Consider the following 13,023-nt stretch of genomic DNA (forward strand, 5'->3'; position numbering starts at 1 on the left):
CACACCTACCAGGTGCGCACATATTATGTTGAGGAAAAGCCTACCGAGGAAGTTCTTCATAAGGTATTTTAATTCCCTCAGCAGCTAGTGTGGAACGAAGACTCTCTTATTAGGTAGAGTCCTTTGCTTGTACAAATGCTATATGTGCCCACTTCCTTGTGGATATGTACCAGTCCTTATGCTTGTACAACGTTGTGTAAGCACATGTGAATGATATTATCAGTATCCTGTATAAGCTTTTTGTATCTCTCTCTCTCTCTCTCTCTCTCTCTCTCTCTCTCTCTGTGGACAGGCTGTGAAATGGGCGAGAGAAAAAAATTCGATGCTGACTCATCCTTCTAATATATGGCACTATCTATACCGTCCAAAGTGTGGGTCCCATGGTGGGTGTGGAGCTTATCTCTTAAACCTAGCTAGCTGACCAAGCAATCCTAATTATCCAATTAATGGTTACCAATGAACAGTTGAAAGTAATAATGAGTACTCCAAATTGGAAGGTAACATTTAGATGATTGGGTCAGCGTAATTTGTTTCGGTATGCTCCATCCACGGTTGATGAAGAGATTTGGACGGTTTGGATTACTTTATTTCTTCTTCTTTTTTGAGTACACTTCAAATTTTTTTTATTTTTTATTTTTAAAACTAAGAAACTTTCATTCCTATGGAATCTTTATTGCGCTGATCGTACATTTTTTGGATTCCCCCATGAGAAAAAAGACCTCGACGGAACCTATCATAAGAAGAAAAAACTAATAAATCCTTGAAGGACCAAAAGAAAGGTAGCTCTGGGCACTTCTTTTTTTTCACACACCACCACACACTCATGCCGTGGTAGGATTTCACCACCTATGGATACTTGAACCCTTGACCGGGTGTTGAAACTCTTGAGAGTCTACCACCCAAGCAAGAGTAAGGATCCAAGCTCCGGGCACTTAGCTCCTAGGTCCGATTGTCACCAAACCTACTCTATCGAGGAAGAGCTGCCCCCTGACAACACTGAGAAGATTGGCCTTGATGTTAATCAGGGCAGAGTTTTGAGTAACGCTACCCAATCTGGCCATCCCATCAGCTGGCCCATTCCCTTACCTAAGAATGTGCTCAAATTTTACATAACCTTTCTGCGGAAGCCTGTTAATCCTAGCCAACCCATACTTCTACTTCCATCCTGGCCTGTAAACCCAGAAAAGAAATTTACCACCAATTGGGAACTGGATTCAACAACTACGGTTTGGATTACCTTGCAATCATGTTGTGTATGTTGGAAGAGTCACCACCATTTAAATTGAAAGCCAGAAATCATAAGAAAAAATGTAAATGTAGGGAATGGTAAAATAAAAAAGTATATCCATGCTGCCAGATCATTTTATGGCATGATGCCAAAAATGAGCCAGGTCTATGGCTCAAGTGCACACTACAAGAAAAGGGTGCTTTAGCCTCGGTTCAAAACCATGGCTAAAAATATTAAAAACTGAAGCTAAAGCCTTTAGCCTCACCTTTGCCTCAGTTATCCAAACCAAGGTTGAAATCCTCGTGGTTAGAGGCTTTAACCTCAGTTTTAGCAATTGAGGCTAAAATGGCTTTTATAGCATCGGTTCTTCAGGTGAGACTAAATCCAAATTTTAGCCTCATTGCCTCCAATTGAAGCTAAATCTATTTAACCTCGGTTCTCAAGAACTGAGGCTAAAGCTTTTAGCCACAGTAATTTCAGCATTGGTTCTCAACAACCAAGGCTAAATCCAAGCAACTGAGGTTAAAAGGTAAACTTTTCGCCTCTGTTCCTATGCAATTGAGGCTAAAAGGTAGACTTTTCGCCTCGGTTCATATGCAATTGAGGCTAAAAGTTAGACTTTTGGCTTTAGTTCCTATATAATTAAGGCTAAAAGGTAGACTTTTCGCATTGGTTCCTATGCAATTGAGGGTAAAAAGTAGACTTTCGTCTCAGTTCTTATGCGACTGAGGTGAAAAATGAAATTTTAGCATCAGTTTCTTAGCAACTGAGGCTAAAAAACACATTTAGCCTCAATTTTTTCAACTGAGATTAAAAAATTGTAGCTAAAGGCCTATTTTCTTATAGTGGGACCATACCACATAAACTAAGAGGCGAATGACTTTGGTCGTGGGTTTGCTCCCCACAGACACGAGTTCGATTCCCATCCCCATGGATTACTCGATGCACGTGATGTAACTGGGGAAGTTTATATATATATATATATATATATATATATATATATATATATATATATATATATATATATATATATATGTGGGCATTCTCATGAGGTTTGAATTAGTTTCGTTATTAGGATTACATTATAGTCTTATGTAAAAGATGACGGACCACGTTTGATATACAATACTAAAGCTGGACGCTGAGCCGAACCCAGTTGAGCTTCGCACGAGTTTGGCTCGGCGTAGCCCTCAAGTTGTACCGGTCAGCTCCACTCACTCAACAGTTCACGCCAGGCGCCAGCTTAAGCCAAGTTCAATTTGGAACTTTCAAGCCAAGTTCAATTTCAGGAGACCCCACCCTTATATTTGGCAGGCCACTTTGATGCGCATGTACCGTCCAAATTGGAAGCTGAATGATCCCAAAAAATGAGCTAGGCATACAAGCATCTCCAGCGGACCACACCACAAGAAACCGTGGGATTGAATACTACCTATCATTGAAAACTTCTTTAGGGCTTAAGAAGTTTTGGATCAAGCTAATATTTTTGTTTTCCCATACTCCATATTGGCCATGGGATGGTTTCAACGGTGGACATCATTATCATACTGCTTTCTATGGTGTGGTCCATTTAACTTAGGATCGATCTCATTTTTGGCCTCATACCCTAAAATGACCCAGAAAATGAATGAACTGTGTGGATAAAACACATACATCATAGTGGGCCATAGAGTTTTGCCAAGTATACACTACCAACGATGGATGTTCCACTAGCAATCGGAGTCTCTTTTTAACAAGAATATCTCCCGTCCAAAAGTGTGGGACAGTAAGTTGCGGTCCAACCAACTGATAACTTCCAACCTTTTATGTGTATACAACATCCAACCTTTTCGATAGGTTTTTCCATGATGAGAATCACATCTTCGAAAGCTTAACAAGATGATCCACTCATTGAGTGAACCAAACTAATGTTTCACTATTTACCAACGGTTGGCCGATGTTTTCTATGATGTAATCTATTTAAATTGTATGTAGGACTGACCACTATAGTAGGCGTCCAAGGTTGTAAGGCAACTCGTTGCAAGCTATGGATTTCACATGCAATTAATACTTTCGAAGTCACCATATATCAAAGGACTATTACATGTGGTATAACCCATTAGACTTAAGAAAGTCAGTTTTGGGAATATTCCCCTTTGCCAGGACGGGATGAACGCCTGGCCTTGATTGTTGATGTGGGCCATCGTGATGTTTATGTGAGATCCGCTCCGACCATTAAATGTGTAAGCCTAGATTAGGGTTATGGACAAACAATCAGTTGACCAGTGATTTAGGTGGGCCACACCGAGGGAAACAGTTGGAAGAAGACATTCACCCTCAATTTTTACAGTGCCCACCATGATGATTATATGCAATCCACTCCAACCATTAGATAAACCAAAACTAAAACTTAGGCTTGGGGCCTAAAAATCAGGCCCATCCGATGATTCATGTGGGCCACAGCATGGGAAATAGTTTAGAGGGTGATCATTGCCCTCTATACTATTTCCAATAGTGTGGTACACCTAACTCACGAATGAGACTAAGTTGCTTGCCTTGGATCTAACATGAGATGGCTCACATGATGGTTGGGGTGGATTTCATATAAACACTACAGTGGGGCCCACCTGAGTGGGCAACTCTTTTTCTCTCTCCCATTCATTAGTATTAGCTGTTGTATGTGGTGTGGCCTCATAAACAACGATCATGAAGGCTTTAATAGATGAGTAACCCCTCTCAACTGTTGTATGTGGTGTGGCCCACCCAAATCATGGATTGACCTGATTTTTAATCCCGTATCCCACCATGGAATGGTGCATCTGGCTCATGGACCAGGTAGATGTTGGACCCACATCACAGTGGGGCCCACACAGCTCAACCTCATGGGAATTTTCATGAGGTTGACCTCATAGCACCAATTCCATATATATATATATATATATATATATATATATATATATATATATATATATAGGGAAATGCTCACCTGGGCACCCGTTCGCACGGAACTGGTGTGAACTTTTTTGAGAACCCATCATACTTGATGTGGATCCAAAATCTAAACCATTCATGTGAAGCAGCACCTCGTGAAACCCCTGGGCCCAAGTTGTACATTGATTTAAAACTTTGATGGGCCATCAAAAATGAAAACAGTTTTCTCCCTTGATTTGCATTTCTCTTTGCCATGGCCCACCAGACTTTTAGATCAACCCCTGACACGTGTGCAAAGGTGCGCACGTGCGTAGGTGGGCAAGTGAGCATGACTATACATATACATATACATATATATATATATATATATATATATATATATATCAATGACTGGGCCCACATGATGGTAGTCCGAGTCCATGTGGGCCACACATTTAATTGATAATTATAGGTGGAGCCACAACATGGCTGGCCTAGTCTTTGTCATTGATTGGTATATATCTAATTAATTAGGCCCATATTGAAAACCAATGATTTCGATTCGACCAATGTAGAAGCCCAATGTTCCAATTTAAATGATACTAATGGTGATCAGTCAAATTGAATGATACTAAAGGTGATAGGTCAAATTGGATGTATATGAAAGACAGATGATCTAATTAGACCAAAGTTGAAGATCAACGACTAGATTGGAATGATATTAAATATGAATGGTTCGTTTGTTTTGAAATTAGAGATGATAGAACCGATATTGAAAATAAACAGTTCAATTGAATCAATATCAAAGATGAATGGTCTAATTAGTCTAAAAATGAGGATCAATGGCCTAATTCGACTTATATTGAAGACCAACTGTTTGATTGCTTAAATTTGAGATCTATGAATTGACCATGCTAATATTGAAAATCAATGGTAACATAAGACCGATGTCAAAGCCCAATGGTCTTATTCAAATGATACAAAAGATGACCGGTCCAAATTGCACCGATATCGAAGATGAAGGATCCAATTAGTTCAAACTTGAATATTAAATAGTTTGATTAAACCAACAATGAAGACGAACACTAAGAATGTGATGAAATTGGACATGAATGGCCGTATTTGGCCAATATAAAAAAGAATGGCCAATTGGACCGACACCAAAATCAAATCTAATTTAAATAATAGTAAAGATCATGAATGGTCTCATCTTCGACATAAATTCAATTAAGTCTAGGGTTGTACATCGAGCTGAGTCGAGCCGAGTTGAGGTGGGCCAAGCTTGACTTCACTTGTCCGTGCTCTCTTCGATCTCCAGTTGGCCCTCGAGATTACCATTGGAGCTTGGTTTGACTCGTCCATGCTCCCCTTGAGCTCGAGCTCGCTCTCAAACTTACCATTCAAGCTCCCAGCCCTAACTCAACCCTCAAACCTTTCAATTTGCAAATCATAGAATTAAAATCCCAAATCTAAATTTTGGGATTTGGAGTTTTTCTATTTTAAAAAAATTAAAATTAAAAATTAGATTTAGAGATATCTTACTATTGAGAGAGAGAGAGAGAGGGAGAGAGAGAGGGAGAGAGAGAGAAGTGAATCTATAGTGAGTGCGAGTTGTGCGGCTAAGACGCTGAGTCGGGCAGACACTGAGTCAAGCTCGAGTGAGTGGCCGAGTGAGAGAGAGAGAGAGAGAGAGAGAGAGAGAGAGAGAGAGATGAGCTTGGGTGGCCATGGCAGGTTGGCTTTGTAAAGGAAAAAATAAAGAAAGTGACAGGTAGTATAGGGCCTTTAGATATATATATATATATATATATATATATTATATTTGAGCCAAGTTGAGCTGAGCTCGCGCTAACCAAGTTTGGAATCAAGCTTTGAGCTTCAAGTGTATATCAAAGGACTATGACATGTGGTGTAACCCATTAAACATTTGGACATAAGAAAGTCAGTTTTGGGAAAGATTCCGCTTTGCCCAGGACGGGATGAACGCCAAGCCTTGATTGTTGATGTGGGCCATCATGATGTTTATGTGAGATCCGCTTAGACCATAAAATGTGTAAGCCTAGATTAGGGTTATGGACAAACAATCAGGTTGACCAGTGATTCAGGTGGGCCACACTGAGGGAAACAGTTGGAAGAAGACATTCACCCTCAATTTCACAGGGCCCACCATGATGATTATATGCAATCCACCCCAACCATTAGATAAACAAAAACTAAAACTTAGGCTTGGGGCCTAAAAATTGGGCCCATCAGTGATTCATGTGGGCCACACCAAGGGAAACAGTTTGGAGGGTGATCGTTGCCCTCTATACTATTTCTAATAGTGTGGTCCACCAAACTCACGAATGAGGCTAAGTTGCTTGCCTTGGATCTAACATGAGATGGCCCACATGATGGTTGGGGTGGATTTCATATAAACACTACAGTGGGGCCCACCTGAGTGGGCAACTCTTTTTCTCTCTCCCATTCATTAGTATTAACTGTTGTATGTGGTGTGGCCCCATAAACAACGATCATGAAGGTTTTAATAGATGAGTAACCCCTCTTAACTGTTGTATGTGGTGGGGCCCACCCAAGTCATGGATTAATGTGATTTCTAAGCCCGTATCCCACCATGGAATGGTGCATCTGGCTGATGGACCAGGTAGATGTTCAACGCACATCACAGTGGGGGCCACACAGCTCAACCTCATGGGAAGTTTTCATGAGGTTGACCTTATAGCACCAATTTCATATATATATATATATATATATATATATATATATATATATATAGGGAAAAGGTACTATGCGCTCGACCTCACGATAAGCTCCCGTGAGGTCGAGCTGTGTGGGCCCCACCGTGATGCGTGTCGACCATCAACATCGTGCATTTGATGGGTCCCCTTTAAATTATGGGATATCCCAAAAATCAGCCGTATACGGAACTCAGGTGGGCCATACCATCTAAAATCATGTGAAGACACTGTTAAAACATATAAAAGCACTTGGTGGGGCCCACCTGAAATTTGCATGTGTCTGAAACTTGGTCTGAACCCTCATCCAAGTGAGACACACATAATGGATGGGCTGGATTTGCAAACCACATCTTGGTGGGCCCAAAAAATGATTATGAATGTTTTAATGGTGCACGGCCCCTCTCCACTTCTGTATGTGGTGTGGCCCACACAAGTCACGGATTGACTTGATTTTTGAGACATAGGCCCATGATGGAATGGTGCATCTGACTGATGGGGTAGATGTTTGAAACGCATCACGGTGGGGCCCACACAGCTCGACCTCATGGGACGAACTCGTGAGGTCGAGCGCATAGTACCTTTTCCCATATATATATATATATATATATATATATATATATATATATATATATATATATATATATATATATATCAATGACTGGGCCCACGTGATGGTAGTCCGAGTCCATGTGGGCCACACATTTAATTGATAATTATAGGTGGAGCCACAACATGGCTGGCCTAGTCTTTGTCATTGATTGGTATATATCTAATTAATTAGGCCCATATTGAAAACCAATGATTTCGATTCGACCAATGTAGAAGCCCAATGTTCCAATTTAAATGATACTAAAGGTGATCAGTCAAATTGAATGATACTAAAGGTGATAGGTCAAATTGGATGTATATGAAAGACAGATGATCTAATTAGACCAAAGTTGAAGATCAACGACTAGATTGGAATGATATTAAATATGAACGGTTCGTTTGTTTTGAAATTAGAGATGACAGAACCGATATTGAAAATAAACAGTTCACTTGAATCAATATCAAAGATGAATGGTCTAATTAGTCTAAAAATGAGGATCAATGGCCTAATTCGACTTATATTGAAGACTAACCGTTTTGATTACTTAAATTTGAGATATATGAATTGACCATGCTAATATTGAAAATCAATGGTAACATAAGACCAATGTCAAAGCCCAATGGTCTTATTCAAATGATACAAAAGATGAACGGTCCAAATTGCACCAATATCGAAGATGAAGGATCCAATTAGTTCAAAATTGAATATTAAATAGTTTGATTAAACCAACAATGAAGACGAACACTATGAATGTGATGAAATTGGACATGAATGGTCGTATTTGGCCAATATAAAAAAGAATGGCCCAATTAGACCGACGCCAAAATCAAATCTAATTTAAATAATACTAAAGATGAATGGTCCAATTGAACTAATATCAAAGATGAAGGGTCCAATTAGTCAAATTTTAATATCAATTGTCCAATGGGACTGATACTAAAGATAAATAGTCGGGTTTTGATAAAAGAGAAATGGTCCCAACTGGGCGAACATTAAAAATCAACGGCTCAAGTGGACGGATGCAAATTTGAATAGTGTGACTCCATCGATACTAAAGATGAACGAGTTCAATTAAACTGATACTGAAGAAAAACAATTAGATGGGTTTAAATTTGAAAATCAACTGTTGAAATGGACCCATACTGAATATTAGTGGTATGTTTCTACCAAAATTAAAAACCAGTGGTTCGATTGGGCTGATATTAAAAATCAATAGACCGATTTGATTGATGTTGAGAAAAATGATCCAATTAGAATTGTACTAAAAATGAACAGTCCAACTGGACAATATCAAAGATGAACAATTTGATTAATCTAAATTTTAAGATGAATGGTTAAATTGAACCGATATTGAAGATGACTGATTGGATCGAGTGGATATCAAAGATCAACTACTTGAGTGGATTTCTATCAAATAATATAATTTGCTTTTACCAAAATTGGAGATGAATGTATGATTGGTTCGGTATTGAAGACAAACAGTTTTTTTTTTTTTTTTTAGTCGATGATCAATGTTTAATACTGGAGATGAATAGCCAACTGGATAGGATCAAACTGTTCATCTCAATATCGGACATCATTAATACAATTGGACCATTTATATCTAACACCAATCCATTCAAACATCTACAAAATTAACCTAATCGATTGATCATCAATATCTACACAAACAGATGGTTCATATTTGATACAAATCCAATTTTACATTCATAGTTTTTTTTTTTTTTTTCAATTGGACCATTCAAATTCAACACTGGACCAATCAAACCATTTATTTTCAATATCAGTCTAATGAAACCAATCATCTCTAATTTTAACACAGCTGAATCGTTCATGTCTTAAATCTCAGTTCAATCGGATTGGTAGTTTTCATTTTTTGACTAATTGGTTCATTCATCTTTGATATCGATATGATTAGATCACATACTTTTATTATCATTAGAATCAGACTAATAATCTTCAACACTAGTCCAATTGGGCTATTGATTTTCAATATTGGTTTAATTGGACCATTCATCTCCAGTTTCAATACAAATATTGGACTGCTTATTTTCAACATCGGTTCAATCAAACAATTGATTTTCATTTTTGAACAAATTAGATTGATCATTTTTAATTTTTTATATTGATACAATCAAGTCGCTCATCTTTAATATCATAGGAAGTTGGACTATTCATCTTCAACATAAATTCAATTAAGTCTAGGGTTGTACATCGAGTTGAGTCGAGGTGGGCCAAGCTTGACTTAACTTGTTCGTGCTCTCTTCGATCTCAAGTTGGCCCTCGAGATTACCAATGGAGCTTGGTTTGACTCATCCATGCTCCCCTTGAGCTCGAGCTCGCTCTCGAACTTACCATTCAAGCTCCTAGCTCCAACCCAACCCTCAAACCTTTCAATTTGCAAATTATAGAATTAAAATCCCAAATCTAAATTTTGGGATTTGGGGTTTTTCTATTTTTAAACAATTAAAATTAAAAATTAGATTTAGATATATCTTACTGTTGAGAGAGAGAGAAAAAAAAAAGTGAATCTAGTGGGTGCGAGTTGTGTGGCTGAGACGCTGAGTCAGGCAGACGCTGCCGAGAGAGAGAGAGAGAGAGAGAGAGAGAGAGAGATGAGCTTAGGTGGGCATGGCGGGTTGGCTTTGTAAAGGAAAAGATAAAGAAAGTGAAGATAGGGCCTTTAGATTTTTTAAAAAATATATATTATATTTGAGCCAAGTTGAGCTGAGCTTGCGTTAACCAAGTTTGGAATCAAGTTTTGAGCTTCAAGCTGAGCCGAGTCAAATTCCACTTTTCTTAACATCGGCTCATTTTCAAATGAGCTGGGTCATATGAAGCTTGGCTCACCTCGAGTCACAATTCAAGCCAAGTCAAACTGAGCTAGATCGATTTAAGCCAAGCGATCTTTTCGAACTAGCTTAACTCATGTACGGCTCTAATTAAGTCATTAATTTTCAACATTGGCCTCATTGAACTATTCAATTTTATTTGAACACAATCGGAGAATGCATCTTCAATATCGGTCCAATTAGATTGTTGACCTTCAATTTTAGGCTAATTACATCATTATCCTTTAATATATGTCTAATCTAACTATTCATCTTTAGCATCATTTGAATGGGACCATTTAGTTTCGACATTAGTCCATCAGTGAGTCAAGCTTTCATTATTAGCCTAGTTGAACTAAGCAATGACAAGGACTATGGATCAAATCGTGTGGTCCATATGGAGTTGGACTCCACCATGTAGCCCCTACAATTGTCCAAAAATAGAGAAGCAAGCTTTAGAAGCTAAAAGTTGTTTGAAAGTAGAATCTAATTTCAAAAGCTAGCCAAACAGTATGTTACCAATTGCTATATTCTATTCAAAAGTTGATAAGATATAAGGACTTTTGAACAAAAACTCACTTGATGAAGTTGCAACCAAACATACCCAAAGCATTCCCCATATGTAACAAAAAATGTTACATATTCACCATATACGGTCATGATTTTAGGATTGGACAAAGTTGTATCAGGCTCAGTGGGACTCAATCCGGTTTGATATAATGAGTCACTCTAGCAAGTAGTGTTCATTCAGCATTTGTTCAGCCTTGACTCGCGCTCTTGATTACCTACCTCCCATAGACATGGAAGCAGGTATAAAGTGTAGAACTCCACAAATATTTGAATTGAAAGATCCTCCACATGTGGCACCTTTTTCAAAGTCATACGGCTTTAAGGAACCAAGAACAATATCTTACTTGATTTCGATCGTGCGCAGCATATAATAGGGCAGAATCCGGATCATTTGTTTGTCATAAACAGGAGATTTTTGTTTGTTGCAATCTGACTGGGCCACATCATCACACACTACATTTAATGCAGCAATACTGACAATGTTAATGATGACATGGACTAATCTGGAGCAAGAAAACATGAATTTTCTGTTTGTGATGAACAGGAGATCGGACACAAGGATGAACGTGATGAGGTCGATCACTGTCTTCCTCAAGGATAACTACTTCGAATCCATGGAGCTTCTCTAGACTCCTCGCAGAGACTTCTCGAATCCACTAGGAAAAATAAAAACTAGAAATAATTCTAAAAAATTGAAATAAATTTATTGATAATTGATAGCTGAAATAAACGAGTCTATAACCCTTTAAATAATGATACCAAGACTTGAAAGAAGTTTAGGAATTAAACTACAACTAAAACTCCCTAAAATTGGTAACTTAGTAATTTTACTATTTATATTAAGTGTCCTATTTGACTTGACCACATTATTCTCCTAATTATTCTAAGCACTTTTCATGTTGGACACAACTCCAAAAGCCCAACAGATGATAAGTTACAGTGAAACCAAAACTTACTAAAATTAGTATAAAAAGGCAAATAAAAGGGAAAATCGATTGTCGATTTGATGGAATCTCTCAAATTCGGCGTGGGAAACACGGCATTACCAGGTTGGTTGGCTAAAGTAGCTTGTCCTACCCCAAAATCAATATGGTACGTAGAGTAACTCATTCCAATTTGCAAGATATGCCTGTTTTAAGGTTCTAATGGTCTTGATGACTTCCGCCTCCGATCGGGCCTTCTCTTGTCCATCTTAGTCATGAAAGTATCCATGACCCACTCTACATCATAATCTAGATTCAGCAAGGCATGACTTCATGAAATTGGACTAAGCCTTGTATGTGGGTCGGCACAATGAAATCCTTTTTTGGCATCAAAACCTAATATCCCTTACTGGGTTACTTAAAGCTTACATGTTGCTTAAGGGCCTGGATTCGTCGCATGAAAAATGAGTGTGGGGATGCGTATGGCCCAACCCCACAACATGTACTAATGGCATACATATGAGAGGCCTTCCTGCCCTGTGGTAGGGCTGGGCTAAGTACTAAGGCCAATGGCTGGACCCAGGTCTGTGTTTTTGGCTCAATTACTAAATGGGATTGACCTGGGCTTGCACTGGCCTAAAAATCTGTTGATTATGCCTTCGATAAATTATCTTAGTTTCCACTTATTTAGCACTTATTTAGCATATATGCATGTTTGGTAAACAGCCTACTTATTAGCCAAAATATAGAAAAGTTTATTGAAGTTTTCAACATCACATGATTAGTTTTTAGGTCTCTTATACTTTCAATCTTTTCTTTCAATTTACATTTTAAATATCTTTCATTAAAATCTCTTTTAATTTTTACGTATTCAAATAAGGTCTACCTTTAATATCCACTATCCATCCCATGATAACAATCTTTGATGTGGACTATTTATTATGTTGGCCCTCCTTAGCCTTGTCTTCAATGTTATTCATCCATTTTGTAGGGCCTACCTTCGATACGGATCATCCACCTTGCAAGGCCCACCTTCAATGTGGGCTATCTATCATGCAAGGCCACCTTGGATGTGAGTTGTCTATCATGTCACACATTGGATATACATCGTCCATCATGCGAATCCCTCCTTTAATATGGATTGTCCATTATGCGGGACAAACTTTGAAGTGGTACTCCATCATGTAATGCCTACCTTGGATGTAGGTCATTAACCATAAGTGGCCAACTTTTAACGTGGATTGCCCATTATTTT

This window comes from Magnolia sinica, chromosome 14 (genome assembly GCF_029962835.1).
Source record: "Magnolia sinica isolate HGM2019 chromosome 14, MsV1, whole genome shotgun sequence".
NCBI classification, from domain to species: domain Eukaryota; kingdom Viridiplantae; phylum Streptophyta; class Magnoliopsida; order Magnoliales; family Magnoliaceae; genus Magnolia; species Magnolia sinica.